The sequence below is a fragment of the Benincasa hispida genome, chromosome 11 (genome assembly GCF_009727055.1).
Source record: "Benincasa hispida cultivar B227 chromosome 11, ASM972705v1, whole genome shotgun sequence".
NCBI classification, from domain to species: Eukaryota; Viridiplantae; Streptophyta; class Magnoliopsida; order Cucurbitales; family Cucurbitaceae; genus Benincasa; species Benincasa hispida.
The window spans coordinates 25439448-25455962 of record NC_052359.1 but is presented as its reverse complement, the minus strand read 5'-3'; the positions used below and the strand labels follow the sequence as shown (position 1 = coordinate 25455962).

The 16515-nt window shown below is 36.1% G+C and overlaps 1 pseudogene; it reads left to right on the top strand.

Moving 5' to 3' along the window:
• Positions 1-650: 650 nt before the first annotated feature.
• Positions 651-5201, top strand: LOC120090631 (annotated as a pseudogene).
• Positions 5202-16515: the final 11314 nt, after the last annotated feature.

Genomic DNA, 16515 nt, shown 5'->3' with positions numbered 1-16515 from the left:
ACTCAGATTATTGATAGTAAAAAGCTTGTGCTTATTCAACCCTTTGGTGTTGTCTTTTTCTTTCAAATCTTGCTTTTAGATTTGATATTTAAATCAATTCATTGGATTAGTCTTGATCAAGCTAATTCTGGAGTGAGTTGTCTTAGGATCTAAGAGTGACCATCATAGATTCTAAGTTTGGTCTAATTAGATTTCTTTGTGAGTGTTTGCAAGGATCCTAAGAAGGACCTCTAGCTTTGCATCCAGCAAGCATTGCGGGCGCTTATATAAAAAAGTGAGCAAAAAAAAGAAAAATAAAAAAGTAGTTGCAAAAAAAAAGAAAAAAAAACAGTAGCAAAAAAAAAAAAAAGAAAAAGAAAAGAAATCAAAGATCCAAAGCACATGAAAGTTTCTTGTCATTCATTTAAAAAAAAAAACCAGATTTTTTTTAATTTTTAACCTAAACTTAGTTACTCTAGTCTTAGTTTGTGAGAGTTGATCATTTTGAATTGGTTTTTATCAAACATTTAGTGAGATTGCACCAAAAATAAAAGCTAACCCTTACATCTTTGACCTAGTACCAAAAGCCTACCTTTGAGTGATAAACACGAGTGTTCTTGAGTGAAATTAGTGAGAAGTGTGGTGAGGTCCTTTTTATTACTAACTTTAAAATGTCACAGGGTGAAGGAGTACCACGAGTACAAGATACTAATATGGCTATTCTTCAAGCCATTCAAGGCATGATGGAAAAGATGACGAAAGATAGGCAAGAAAGAAGGGCACAACAACAAAGAGTCTTACAAGAATACGAGGGAGTAATTGACTTAGTTGAACAAGAAAGACAAATTGGAGGAAGAGGAAGAAATAATATGCACCTTAGACAAGGAGAAATAATCTATGAAGATAGAGATAACGGAGTCAAGCTCAAAATTCTACCATTTTGTGGAACGTCGGATGCAGAGGCATACTTGGAAAGGAAGATAGAACATGTGTTTGATTGCAACACATTCAGTGAGAATAAGAAGATGAGACTTGACATTACCGAATTCACTAACCATGTGAAAAATTGGTATCAACATCTCAAATCCGAGAGAATGAGGAAAAAGGAGGATCCCATTGAAACTTGAGAAGAACTTAAAGAAGCCATGAGAAAGAGGTATGTTCCAAAACATTATGAAAGAGATTTGAGAACTAAATTGTAAGTTTTGAGGCAAGGAACAAAAAGTGTAGCTGAATATTATCAAGAGATGGAAACTTTGATAGAAAGAGCAAATATTCGAGAAGAAGAAGAAGACACCATGTCTAGATTCCTTGGAGGTTTAAATCGAGAAATTTCTCATATCGTTGATAGATATCCACAACTATACTTGGAAGATATATATCATTATGCAATCAAAATTGAAGAACAATTGAGAGAAGAAAAGGAACATTCTAAGAGATATAATTCTAAAGCTAATACCTTTTCAAATTCTAATGTTTGGAACAAGGATGGTTTTGTGAATAAGGGTGAAGGAAAAGAGAAGTTTGTGGCTCCTAAAAGAGTGGAAGCCGAGAGCATCTATACTAAAAAGAATGAAGCTTCAAAGGAGGAAAGAGAGAAATCTAGTTCCATTCAATGTTCAAAGTGCAAAGGATTTGGGCACATGAGCAAAGATTGTGTCAATAAAAAAGTCATGGTCATAGGAAACGGAATTATTGATTCGAAAGATGAATGTGATGAACAAGGTGGCCAACTTGAGGAAGAATCCAAAGCCTTTGATGATGAGTACATGAAGGTAACTTCATATCCTTAGTTGCAAGAAGAGTACTTAATGTGCAGATCAAGGAGGATAAAATTGAAGATCAAAGGGAGAACTTATTTCACACAAGGTGTTTGATTGAAGGAACCCCATGGAGCTTGGTGATTGATAGTGGAAGTTGCACAAATGTAGTAAGTAGTTTTCTTGTAAAAAGACTGCAGTCCATTACTCGTCCACATCCAAAACCATATAAACTTCATTGGTTAACAAACAAAGGAAAATTGAAGGTAAAATCCCAAGTTCTTATTTCTCTTACTTTGGAAAGATATAAGGATGAGGTTTTTTGCGATGTAGTACCTATGCATGTGGGTGATATGTTATTGGGCCGACCTTGGCAATAGGATAGAGAAGTTACATATGATGGTTTGTTGAACAAGTACACATTTACTTTGAATGGGAAGAAGTTTACTTTACTTCCATTATCTCCATATGAAGTACAATGCGATCAAGTGAAATTAGAAAAGAAAAGAAAAGAATTTGAGGATCAAGAGAGGAGAGAAGAAAGTAAGTTAAAGGAGAAGAGCGAAAAAAAAGGAGAAAAGTGAGGGGCAAAAGGTGAGTGAAAACCAAGAGACAAAAAGAGTGATTTTGAGGAAAAAAGAAAGAGTGTGAGTTTGGTTATAAGAATGGGGAAAGAGAGGAATATGTTTTCTTTCGAAGCAACAAACTTTTTACTTATATGCAAAGGAATGTGTTTAGTAACTGAATCTAACTCTAATGATGGTTTGCCTAGTGCTTTTAAAGCTCTTTTGCAGGAATTTAATCACATGTTTCCACATGAAGATGCACCTATAGGTCTACCTCCTTTAAGAGAAATTGAGCACAAAATTGACTTCATACCTGGGGCAACACTTCCAAATATTGCCTACAGGACTAATTCAATCGAGGCCAAGGAAATCCAAAGGCAAATAGAACTCATGGATAAAGGTTATGTTCGAGAAAACATGAGTCCTTGTTCGGTTCCAGTCATTTTAGTACCTAAGAAAGGTGGATCATGGAGGATGTGTGTTGATTGTCGAGCCATCAACAAAATAACAGTAAAGTATCGACATCCTATTCCTAGATTGGATGACATGCTAGATTGAATTACATGGTGCAATCTTGTTTCCTAGATCGTACCGACATCCATCAAATTCGAATGCATGTGGGAGATGAGTAGAAAATGGCTTTCAAAACAAAGTTTGGTCTTTATGAGTGGCTTGTTATGCCATTTGGTCTTACCAATACACCAAATACTTTTATGAGCCTAATAAATCATGTTTTGAGAGAATACATTGGAAAATTTGTTGTGGTATACTTTGATGATATTCTTGTTTACTATAAAAACTTGAATGAACATGTTGCATGTCAAGACAATTTTGCTTAAACTTAGAGAAGAAAAACTTTATGCCAATTTCAAAAAGTTTAGTTCTTGTCTAGACCAAGTCAATTTCTTAGGATTCATTGTTGGAAAGGATGGGGTGAAAGTTGATGAAGAAAAGGTCAAGGCTATTCGAGAGTGGCCAACACCCACCAATGCAACCGAGGTGAGATCTTTTCATGGTTTGGCTAGTTTTTATAGAAGGTTTATTAAGGATTTCAGTAGCATAGCTTCACCATTGAATGAACTTATTAAAAAGAATGTGAAATTTGAATGGAAAGAAAAGTAAGAAAATGCATTCAATGAATTGAAAGATAAATTGACTAATGCACCTTGTCTTGCTTTACCTAACTTTGACCAATCTTTTGAAATTGAATGTGATGCAAGTGGGATAGGGATTTGAGCTGTTTTGATGCAAGAAAAGAGGCCAATCATGTTCTTTAGTGAGAAGCTAAATGGAGCACAACTTAGCTACCCACATATGATAAGGAATTACATGCACTTGTAAGGGCTTTGTAAGTTTGGCAATATTACTTGTGGCCAAAAGAATTTTTCATCCACACGGATCATAAAAACTTGAAGTACCTTAAAAGCCAAACAAAGTTGAACAAGAGGCATGCTAAATAGGTAGAGTTCATTGAGACATTTCCATATGTCATTCATTACATGAAAGGTAAGGATAATGTTGTGGTTGATGCATTATCAAGAAGGTATGCATTGTTTTCTTCCCTTAGTGTAAAAATTCTTGGTTTTAAACACATGATTTATTTGTACAAAGTATAGACATCTGAATTTCATGATGTGTATATTCAATGTTTAGAAGGGAAAAACGTGCATGATTATATTGTGTTTGATGAAATGCTTTTTAGGAAAGGAAAACTTTGTATTCCTAAGTATTCCATTCGAGAATTGCTTGTGAAGGAAGCTCATGAGGGAGGATTAATAGGGCATTTTGGGGAATTTAAAACATATAATATGTTGACATTTTTATTGGTTGAAAATGAGAAAGGATGTGAATAAAGTGTGCAAACAATGTTTCAAATGTAAGGAGACTAAGTCTAAGATGACAACCTCATGGTCTTTACACACCTTTAGATGTTTCTAGTGAACCTTGGGTTGACATTAGCATGGATTTTGTTTTCGGACTACCAAAAACTAGGAGACATCATGATAGCATTTTTGTGGTAGTTGATAGGTTTAGTAAAATGACACATTTCATACCATGTAATAAAACAGATGATGCTACTAACATAGCTAATCTATCCTTTAGGGAAGTGGTTAGATTGCATGGAATTCCTAAGACCATTGTTAATGCTATAGATGCAAAATTTTTAAGTCATTTTTTAAAAGTTTTGTGGGGTAAATTAGGAACTAAGCTTTTGTTTTCAACAACTTGTCACCCACAAACCGTTGGGCAAACTGAGGTGGTTAATAGAATATTGGGAACTTTGCTTAGGTCATTAATGCCTAAAAATCTCAAGTCTTGGGAGGGTACTCTACCTTTTGTAGAGTTTGCTTACAATAGTATACATAGCACCACTCATTGTTCACCTTTTGAGGTTGTGTATGGCTTTAATCCATTAACTCCGTTAGATTTGTCACCCTTGCCATCTAATATGTTTACTAGTGATGCAGTTGTTTCAAGAGCAGAATACATAAAAAATTTGCATAAAGAAGTCAAAGAAAGGATTGAAAATAAGAATCAAAAGCTTGTCGATAGCAAGAACCAAGGGAGAAAGAAAATGATTTTTAAACCCGGTGATTGGGTTTGGGGTCATCTACGAAAGGAAAGGTTTCCAGATCAAAGGATGTCTAAACTTCAACCAAAAGGAGATTGTCCATTTCAAGTGATGGAGCGAATCGATGATAATGCCAACAAATTGGATCTTCGAGGTGAGTACAACATAAGTTCTACTTTCAATGTGGCTGATTTGAGGACAAATCCTTTCAAAGAAAGGAGGGATGATATGAATTCAACCATTGAACCATTGCATGTACCTAAAGGGCCAATTACAAGAAGCAAGGCAAAGAAGATTCAAGAGGCATTCACACTACATCTTCAAAAACTAACAAATTCACAAGAACCGACAAATAATTTTGAGACCAAAGTCTTATATAATGTTAGTTCAATGAGTCAAGAAGAGAATGACATTATGGTACGAGAAAAATCCTATAATTTGGAAGATGACATGGTAGTCAAAAAAATTGTGTAGATTTTGTGAAGAAAATGTTGTCAAGTGTGCACTGCATGGGAAAATGTGATGTCAGACCTTGTCAAACGTGTATAACTACGTTGCCACCTTCTAGAGGAGATATTTAAGGTAATTTGAAGACTTTCTACATTCCTTGTTTTGCATTTTGACTTATAATTTAGTATGCAATTAAGTTTCAAGTTTCTAGATGTTATTTTCTACAATTTGCGATTAATTGTATTTGAATGACTTTTGAGTTTCTTATCCACGACCATTTGGCCTATAAAATGGCTTTTAATGTTCTTCAAAATTAAGATTATCGATAGTAAAAAGCTTGTGCTTATTATCCTTTCCATGCTATCTTCTTTCTTTCTTTAAATCACTTCACCTGTTTCCTTTTTTTCTTGTGTCTCTTTATCTTCTCATTTAGTTTTCTTACTTCATTACACTAAGCTTGTTGAAAAAAAAAGTTAGTGAAAAAAAAAAGAAAATAAAAGTGTTTTTCTTGTGACCTTTTTTCTTCTTATATTTCCTTTATATTTTAGTATACTTGCTAAAAAATTAGAAAAATAAATTGTGTTTACATCTTTCCATAATTTTAAAAAAAAACTTCGAGATTTTGTGATTTTTGGAATTTCTTGCATGATTCTCACAAGAATACTATCAGATTTGCTGAAATTAAGATAGTAGAAGTCTTATGATATGTCTCATCGAAGAAGAAATTATCATGCGGCTTACGACAATAATGATAATTTTTGGAAGAATCTTAAGACAAAGTTTGGCTGAGTTGCACCACTCCATTGATTACATAGGCCAATTGAATGAAACATTGAAGTTGCAAAAGCTAGCAAGAAAGAATCATGCCACACGAGCCATTGAAAATCAAGAAGATAGTCAATTGCCAGAAATTGATCAACCAATTTCAAATGATGGAGTTCATCCACAAGTGAAAAAGGAAGATTCCATTGGTGATGTTATTGAAATGAATGACGGTGATCATCAAAGTTTGAGAGATGAATTAAAAGGTAAAGTAGTTATAGAAAGTGTGGAGAAATTTGAAGTATGTGTTGTATATAACACCATAACAAATTCTATAGAGAAAAGTGAGGGTAGTGTGGAAATTGAGAAAATATCAAAAAGTGAGAAATTAGAGTCAAAAGAAAAATAAGAGAGTGTGATTAAGAGTGGAATGGAAAATATTCATGTAAGAAAAATCTTGGGAGTAGTTTTCCAACGGACGTCTTTCTTATTTTTTTCCTTGTGAAATATATTGAATTGAAGACACGATGGGAGATGGCCAAGTTTGAAATTTTTCATCAACAGTGTGCTACAAAGGAATTTTACATTTGATTTTGGAGGAGATGAGACTTTAAAACTTCTTTCCAAAGTTCGAGAAGATGATTATAAAGTTGCGTTACAAGGTCATCTAAGATTCGAGGACGAATCTTCTTGAAGAAGGGGAGAATGATAAGCAAATAATTGGCAATGACTAGGAGTTAGAGTATTAAAAGATTTGCTTCCAAGTTAAGCTTCCAAATATGAAGAGTTGCAACCCTTCAAGAATCAGAGCCACCAAAAGTCATAATGAATTTGGAAATTCAGATTCATTCACATATTTAATATTTAATGTATCAATTTATAATAATGTATTTACATTTATGGAGGTTCATGTATATACATACCTATGTAATTTTGTCATTTGGAACAACACTTTGAATTTGAATGAAATTTCATTAGAGTTTATTCTCTCAAGCTTTATGCTTTTTCTTTGTATTCTTGTGTTTAGAATGCATGTATTAGAACTTTCAATCTAGTTTGATCAATTAGATTGTGGAGAGTTCGAAATCTTGAAGTTAGGAACAAGTTCTCCTTTCTTCTTGATCATCGATCGATCTTCCAAGCCAAATCTATTTAGCTTTCTTAGGGTTGTTATCATTTTGTTTATTGAGGGTTATTCTTATTATCGTTGTGGGGGTTCACCTAGAATAAGGGGAGTTCTCATATGTGATTGAGGTAGTTCTCTTTATCAGTCTATCTTACAGTCCTTTAAGATGTTTTGGTGCAGCATCTTCGTATTGCCTGCGTATGTCAGTCATGAGGTTGGTCGTCTTTTGAGGAGTTTTTTATGGAGGGGTAGTATGGAGAGTCGAGGTGGTGCGCAGGTTGCATGGGATGAGGTGAGCTTGCCGAAGGGTGAGGGAGGTTGCTATTATGAAGCTGCTTTGGCTTCTTTTAGTTAAGTTTGGTTCTTATATCTTGGAGAAGAGCTCTTTACCTGTATGGACGAACTTTGACACGAAGGGTCAAAGAGTTTGGAAAGGACGAATTTCGGGTTTCTACGTGTTGAAATGTGCTCTCAGTTAAAGTTTGTCGAAATTTGGTTTAAAAGTTACTTATGAACCCTGGATAGGAATTTTGTACTTGTATAGATGAACTTTGGACCAAAAGGTCAAGAAAGAGTCCAAGAATGATGAACTTTAGGTTTCTGCTTGTCAAAATGTGCTCCAAGTCTTTTTGGACGAAGATTGGTTGAAAAGCTACTTATGGACCCTAGAAAGGAATTTTATACCTACGTGGATGAACTTTGACACAAAGGGTAAAGAACAAGACTAAGAAGGTTGAATTTTAGGTTTCTACTTGTCGAAATGTGCTCCAAGTCCAAATTTTGAAGAATGTTGGTTCAAATGATATTTATGAACTGTGGAGAGGAGTTTTGTACCAGTGTGGACGAAGTTCCACAAAAAAGGTCAAGAAAGAATCTGAAAAGGATGAACTTTGAGTTTCTACATGTCGAAGTCTGCTATAATTCAAAATTTGGACAAACTTTGGTTCAAAAGGAACTTATGATTCTTGGAAAGGAATTTTGTACTTGTGAATATTAATAAAGAGTCCCAAAATGAAGAACTTTGGGTTTCTACTTATCGAAATGTGCTCCAAGTAAAAATTTGGATGGAGTTTGGTTCAAAAGGTACTTATGAACCCTAGAAAAAAATTTTGTACCTATGTAGAGGAACTTTGGCACAAAGGGTAAAGAAAGAGACTACAAAGGACGAAGTTTAGGTTTCAACTTGTCAAAATGTGCTCCAAGTCCAAATTAGGAAAAAGTTTGGTTAAAGAGATACCGATGAACCCTGTAGAAGAGTTTTGTACCAATGTAGACAAACTAGACACAAAAGGTCAAAAAGAGTTCGAAAAGGACGAACTTTGGAATTCTACATGTCAAAGTCTGCTATAATTCCAAATTAGGATGAACTTTGGCTCAAAAGGTACTTATGAACCCTGGAAAAGAGTTTTTTCCCTGTGTGGATAAACCTTGGCATAAAATGTCAAGAAATAGTCTGAAAATGACGAACTTGGAGTTTCTACTTGTCAAAATGTTCTCCAAGTCATAATTTGGACGAAGTTTTATTCAAAAGATACTTATGAACCTTGAAGAGGAGTTTTGTATCTGTGTGGACGAACGATAACACAAAAGGTCAAGAAAGAGTCCGAAAAAAACAAACTTTGGGTTATTAGATGTCGAAATGTGCTCTCAGTCCAAATTTGATCGAAGTTTGGGTTATAACTTACTTATGAACCTTGGACAGGAGTTTTGTACTTCTATGGATGAACTTTGAAGAAGTTTAGTTCCAAAGATACTTATGAACCCTAAAGAGGAGCTTTGTACCAGTGTGGACGAACTTAGAAACAAAAGGTCAAGAAAGAGTCCGAAAATGACGAACTTTGGATTTCTACACGTCGAAGTTTAATTCAAAATTTTGTCGAACTTTGGTCCAAAATGTGCTTATGAACCCTAGAAAGGAGTTTTTACTTGTGGGGATTAACCATGGCACAAAATGTTAAGAAAGAGTCTGAAATGGCCGAAGTTTGGGTTTCTACTTGTCGAAATGTGCTCCAAGTCAAAATTTGGACGAAGTTTAACCTAAAAGATACTTAGGAACCCAGGAGAGGAGTTTTGTATCTATGTGGACAAACTTTGACACAAAAGGTCAAGAAAGAATCCGAAAAGGACGAACTTTGGATTTTTCTTGTCGAAATGTGCTCTCGGTCCAAATTTGGTCGATGTTTGGTTTACAAGTTACTTATGAATGATGGACAATAGTTTTGTATCTATATGGATGAACTTTCGACCAAAAGGTCAAGAAAGAGGCCAAAGAAGTTATATTTTATGTTTCTACTTGTTGAAATGTGCTCCAAATCAAAATTTGGACGAAGTTGGTTCAAAAGGTACTAATGAACTCTAGAAAGGAATTTGGTACCTATCTAGACGAACTTTGTCACAAAGGGTAAAGAAAGAGTTTAAAAAGGACGAACTTTGGATTTTTACTTGTCGAAATGTGCTCTAAGTCCAAATGTGGAAGAAATTTGGTTCAAAAGATTCTTATGAACCTTGGTGACGAGTTCTGTACTAGTGTGAACAAACTTAGACAAAAAAAAATTAAGAAAGAGACCGAAAAGGATGAAATTTCAGTCTCTACAAGTCAAAGTCTGCTATAATTCCAAATTTGGACGAACTTTGGTTAAAATAGTACTTATGAACCTTGGAAAGGAGTTTTGTACCTATGTGGATGAACCTTGGTACAAATGTCTAAAAAGAGTCCGAAAAGGACAAACTTTGGGTTTCTACTTGTCGAAATGTTCTCCAAGTCCAAATTTGGAATATGTTTCATTCAAAAGATATTTATGAACCCTAGAGAGGAGTTTTGTACCTGTGGGGATGAACTTCGACAAAAAAAGGTCAAGTAAGAGTCCGAAAAGGATGAACATTGGGCTTCTACGTGTTGAAATGTGCTCTCAGACCAAACAAGTAACTTATGAACCCTGGATAGGAGTTTTGTACCTGTATGGATGAAATTTGGACCAAAAGTTCAAGAAAAAGTCCAAAAATGGCGAACTTGGGGTTTCTACTTACCGAAATGTGCTCTAAGTTAATACTTATGAACCGTAGAAAGGAATTTTGTACCTATAGAGACAAACGTTGGAACAAAGGGTAAAGAAAGAGACTAAAACGGATGAACTTTGGGCTTCTACTTTTGTCGAAATGTTTTCCAATTCCAAATTTGGAAGAAGTTTGGGTTACAAGATACATATGAACCCTGGAGAGGAGTTTTATACCAGTGGTGATGAATTTAGACACAAAAGGTCAAGAAAGAGTTTGAAAATGACGAACTTTGAGTTTCTACATGTCAAAGTATACTATAGTTCCAAATTTGGATGGACTTCAGTTCAAATGGTACTTATGAACTCTGGAAAAGAGTTTTGTACCTATGTGGATGAACCTTGGCACAAAACATCAAGAAAGAGTTCAAAAAGGACAAACTTTGGGTTTCTACGTGTTAAAATATGCACTCAGTCAAATTTTGATGAACTTTGGCACAAAGGGTAAAGAAAGAGATAAAAAAGGATGAACTTTGTGTTTCTACTTGTCGAAATGTACAAGTACAAATTTGGAAAAAATTGGTTCAAAAGATACTTATAAACCATGGAGAGGAGTTTTCTATCTATGTGGATGAACTTTAACACAAAAGGGCAAGAAAGAGTCCACAAATGATGAACTTTGGGTTTCTACTTGTCGAAATGTGCTCCAAGTCAAAATTTGGAAGAAGTTTGATTCAAAAGATATTTATGAACCCTGGAGAGGAGTTTTGTACCTGTGTGGACGAACTTTGACACAAATGGTCAAGAAATAGTCCACAAAGGACGAACTTTTTGTTTCTACATGTCGAAATGTCCTCTCAGTCCAAATTTGGACGAAGTTTGGTTTAAACGTTACTATGAAAGCTGGACAAGAGTTTGTAACTGTGGATGAACTTTGGACCAAAAGGTCAAGAAAGTGTCAAAAGATGACGAACTTTGGTTTCTACTTGTTGAAATGTGCTCCAAGTCAAAATTTGGATGAAGTTTGGTTCAAAAGCTTATAAACCCTAGAAAGGAATTTTGTACCCATGTGGATGAACTTTGATACAAAGGGTAAAGAAAGTGACTAAAAAGGAAGAAGTTTGGATTTATACTTCTCGAAATGTGCTCCAAGTAGAAATTTGGAAGATGTTTGGTTCAAAAGATACTTATGAACTCTAGAGAGGATTTTTGTACTATGGACGAACTTGGACACAAAAGGGCAAGAAATAGTCCGAAAAGAATGAACTTTTGGTTTCTACTTGTCGAAGTCTGCTATAATTCCAAATTTAGACGAACTTTGGTTCAAAAAGGACTTAGGAACCTTGGAAAGGAGTTTTGTACCTGTACGGATGAACATTGGCACAAAATGTTAAGAAAGAGTCCGAGAAGATTCTTTAGGTTTCTACTTGTTGAAATGTGCTCCAAGTCGAAATTTGGACGAAGTCTGGTTCAAAAGATACTATGAACTCTAGAGAGGAGTTTTGTACTAGTGTGGATGAACTTTATCACAAAAAGTCAAGAAAAAGTCAGCGAATGACAAACTGTGGGCTTAGTTGTCGAAATGTGCTCCAAGTCCAAATTTGAATGAAATTTGGTTCAAAAAATACTTATGAAACCTGGAAAGGAGTTTTATATCTGTGTGGACAAATTTTGACACAAAAGGTCAATAATAAAGAGTCCGAAAAGGACAAACATTGTGTTTCTACGTGTTCAAATGTGCTCTCAGTCCAAATTTAGTCGAAGTTTAGTTTAAAAGTTAGTTATGAACCCTGGACAGCTGTTTCGTACTTGTATGGATGAACTTTGGACCAAAAGGTCAAGAAAGATTCCAAAAATGACAAACTTTTATCTTCTACTTGTCGAAATGTGCTTCAATTTGGAGGACGTTTGGTTCAAAAGGTATTTATGAACCGTAGAAAGGAAGTTTGTATCTATGTGGACAAACTTTGGACTAAGAGCACATTTGACAAGTTAACCCAAAGTTTGTCTTTTTCTGACTCTTTCTTGACCTTTTGGGTCAAACTTCATCCACACAGGTACAAAACTCCTCTCCATGGTTCTTAAGTAAATATGGAATAAAACTTCATTCAAATTTGGACTTGGAGCACATGTCGACAAGTGGAAACCCAAAGTTCGTTCTTTTCATACTCTTTCGTGACATTTTGTGCCAAGGTTCATCCACATAGGTACCTTTCTTTCCAGGGTTCATAAGTTCCTTTTGAACCAAAGTTCATCCAAATTTGGAATTATAGCAGACTTCAACATGTAGAAACCCAAAATTTGTCCTTTACGGACTCTTTCTTGACATTTTGTGTCTAAGTTCATCCACACTGGTACAAAAATCCTCTCGAAGGTTCATAAGTATCTTTTAAACCAAACATCTTCCAAATTTGGACTTAGAGGACATTTCGACAAAGAGAAAGCAAAAGTTCGTCCGTTTAAGTCTCTTTCCTTACCCTTTATGCCAAACTTCATCCACATAGGTACAAAATTCGTTTCTAGGGTTCATAAGTGCCTTCTGAACCAAACTTCATCCCAATTTTGACTTGAAGCACAATCGACAAGTAGAAACCCAAAGTTCGTCATTTTTCGACTCTTTGTTGACCTTTTGGTCCAAAGTTCATCCATATAGGTACAGAACTATTGTCCAGCATTCATAAGTAGTTTTAAACCAAACTTCGACCAAATTTGGACTAAGAGCATATATCGATAGATAGAAACCCAAAGTTCGTATCTTTTCGGACTCTTTCTTGACCTTTTATTTCAAAGTTCGTCCACACATATACAAAACTCCTCTCCAGGGTTCATAAGTGTCTTTTGAACCAAACTTCATCAAAATTTAGACTTGGAGCAACTTTCGACAAGTAGAAACCCTAAGTTCGTCCTTTTCGGACTCTTTCTTAACATTTTGTACTAAAGATCATCCACACAGGCATAAAAATCCTTTCTAGGATTCATAAGTACCTTTTGAACCAAAGTTCGTCCAAATTTGAAATTATAGCAGACTTCAACATGTAGAAACCCAAAGTTCGTACCTTTCGATCTCTTTCTTGACCTTTTGTGTCTAACTTCATCCACATTAGTACAAATCTCCTCTCCAAGGTTCATAAGTATCTTTTGAACTAAACTTCTTCCAAATGTTGACTTGGAGCACATTTCGACAAGTAGAAACCCAAAGTTTTTTCTTTTTAGTGTCTTTCTTTACCCATTGTGCCAATGATTGTCGACATAGTTATAAAATTTCTTTCTAGGGTTCATAAGTACCTTTTATACCAAACATCGTCCAAATTTTGACTTGAAGCACATTTCGACAAGTAGAAACCCAAAGTTCGTCATTTGTGGACTCTTTTTTGACCTTATGCTCCAAAATTCATCCATACAAGTACAAAACTACTGTCCAGGGTTCATATGTAAATGAAATTCAACCAAATTTTGACTGAGAGCACATTTCCACATGAAAATACCCAAAGTTTGTCCTTTTCAGACTCTTTCCTCCCCAGTTCATAAGTACCTTTTGAACTAAACTTTCGTCCAAATTTGGAATTGAAGCACATTTTGACAAGTAGAAACCCAAAGTTCGTCCTTTTTAGACTCTTTCTTGATATTTTGTGCAAAGGCTCATCCGCACAGATACAAAACTCCTCTCCAAGGTTTACAAGTATCTTTTAAACCAAACATCTTCCAAATTTTTATTTAGAACACATTTTTGGACTCTTTGTTGACCTGTTGGACCCAAGTTGATCAATATAGGTACTAAACACATGTCCAGAGTTCATAAGTAACTTTTAAACCAAACTTCGACCAAATTTGGACTGATAGCGCATTTTGACATGTAGAAACCCAAAATTCGTCCTTTCCGAACTCTTTCTTGACATTTTGTGTCAGAGTTCGTCTACACAAGAACAAATACTTCTCTCTAGGGTTCAAAAGTATCTTTTGAACAAAACTTCGTCCAAATTTGGACTCGGAGTACATTTTGACAAATCGAAACCCAAAGTTCGTCATTTTTGGACTCTTTCTTGACCTTTTGGTCCAAAGTTCATCCATAGAGGTACAAAACTCTTATCAAGGGTTCATAAATAAATTTTAAACCAAACTACGACCAAATTTTGACAAAAAGCACATTTCGACACGTAGAAACCCAAAGTTCGTCCTTTTCGAACTCTTTCTTGACCTTTTGTGTCAAAGTTCGTCCACATAGGTACAAAATGCCTCTCCAACATTCATAAGTATCTTTTGAACCAAACTTCATCCAAATTTGGACTTGAAGTACATTTCGACAAGTAGAAACCCAAAGTTCGTCCTTTTCAAACTCTTTCTTGACATTTTGTGCCAAGGTTCATGTAAGACCCTAACACTAAATCTAAGGTGGATGGCTATTAGGAGAAGGAAAAATCCTAAGTAGTAAGGAAATATTGCTAAAAGGAGTATGTATTGGAACAAGAAAAAATAGTGAAGGCGTTAGTACTAAGTTATGTGAAAATAAAGAGGATCAAAAGGTGGCCAAGAGAAACAAGTTTTTGGAAATACGGCCAACGCATGTGAAGGGCCTAAACACACTGAACACAAGGCCTAAGGGTGCGTGGGAAGCTGGCTCCATGTTGTGCTAATCATTAGATGCAAGAGGGCGTGGGCAAGTGTTTTTGGGAGGCATATGTCGAGCGGCCATGCCAAGTGCCCCTGCCCATGCGTCGAGCGGCCATGCCAGGCACCTAACCTATGCGTTGAACACCCTGCCAAGCGTCCATGCATCGAGCGCCTCTGCCAAGTGCCCAGCCCATGCGTCGAGCCCAAGCGCTCAGCCTATGTGTCGAGTGCTCTGTTGAGTGCCCATGCGGCTGAGCAAGCCCTGCGAGTGATGGCCAGCGCTTATGCCACACGCCCATGCGTCGGTGGCATACGTCTATGATGCGGCCATGGTAATTCGATGCGGCGAAGCGCTTAGGCATCGATGCAAACCAAGGCGTGCGGCAAAGAGGCTTGCGACAAAGGAAGTATGCCCCGTTAGCCGAAGGCATTCATCCATGGCAAAGGGTATGCGTCGATGTCATTTAACATGCGATGGTTATAGCCACCTTAGGCAATAGTTAATAGATGAATGGACACATGGACAAAAGGAAGGATGACCAATGGGAAAAGAACCTCAAGAGAAGATGGTACCATTCAAGAGATGCGTCCATAAGCATACCAAATTATATAGATAAACATCCTTGAGGTGGCGGAAGGAGGTTCATACAAAAGTAATCCTATCACTCTAAGTAGGAGGTGGAAGAAGGAGGTTACATGCAAAAGTAGTCTTATCACTCAAAGTAGGAGGTGGAAGAAGGAGGTTACATGCAAATGTAGTCTTATCACTCTAAGTAGGAGGTGGAAGAAAGAGGTTGCATGCAAAGAAAGAAATTTGGCTGGCAAATTAAGGTTAAAACAACTCATGGTATGGCTGGAATGGGCTTAGTGTTGGCAATCTTAAAAAGGGACAGATGTAGGTTGAGTTTTCACAAGGGGATGAGCTTGGGATGGCTATAAATAGAGGGGTTGGGCGAGAATAGTTCATTCATGCCATTACCAAAATCTCAGTGTTAAGAGCTTATTTAGAGTATTAAGTTTGAGTATTGAGGCTGCCAAAATAGTTAGGGTTCGAAGGAAGTTGCATTGATGAAACTTAGAAGCTAGTACGGACGTATAAGCCCAGCCAGCCAACGCATCCATCGCAAACGCAGCGCATGCCTTACTCCTAACCAACGCTTCATCCATCCATCACAAAACAGCGTGCACCTCGCACCAACGCATCGACCGTGATGCTCCAGCACAGGCACACCAGCCCAACGCTGCAGCCAACCGTGCGACACAGCACGCGCACTCTTTGCACAAGACCGAACACCTCAGCTGCCTGCCAGAATCCTTGCGCACACCACAGTTAAAATAACCTTTAAAGGGGCTGATTTTGAGATTTTGACTAAGTTTTGAGTAGGGTAAGCTGGTACTTTTATTATATAAAGGTATTTTGACTATTTTAGCATTATTTATTGATATAACAGTATTAATTGAGAAATTTTCATTGATATAGAAGAAATCTCAGGAAGATACTCTCAAAGTAGTTTCAGTAGAAAATCTTGCTAACGGTTAGTGGTTATTAAGATTTATGCATTACTATATGAATAAATGCATAGGTATGTACAAGATGCATGATTATAATGTTATTTTGCTTGCCACGATATTATCTATATAATTACTATGGAAACTAAGATTATACCCAAAATACATAGTTAACATGCTTAAAAGTGGT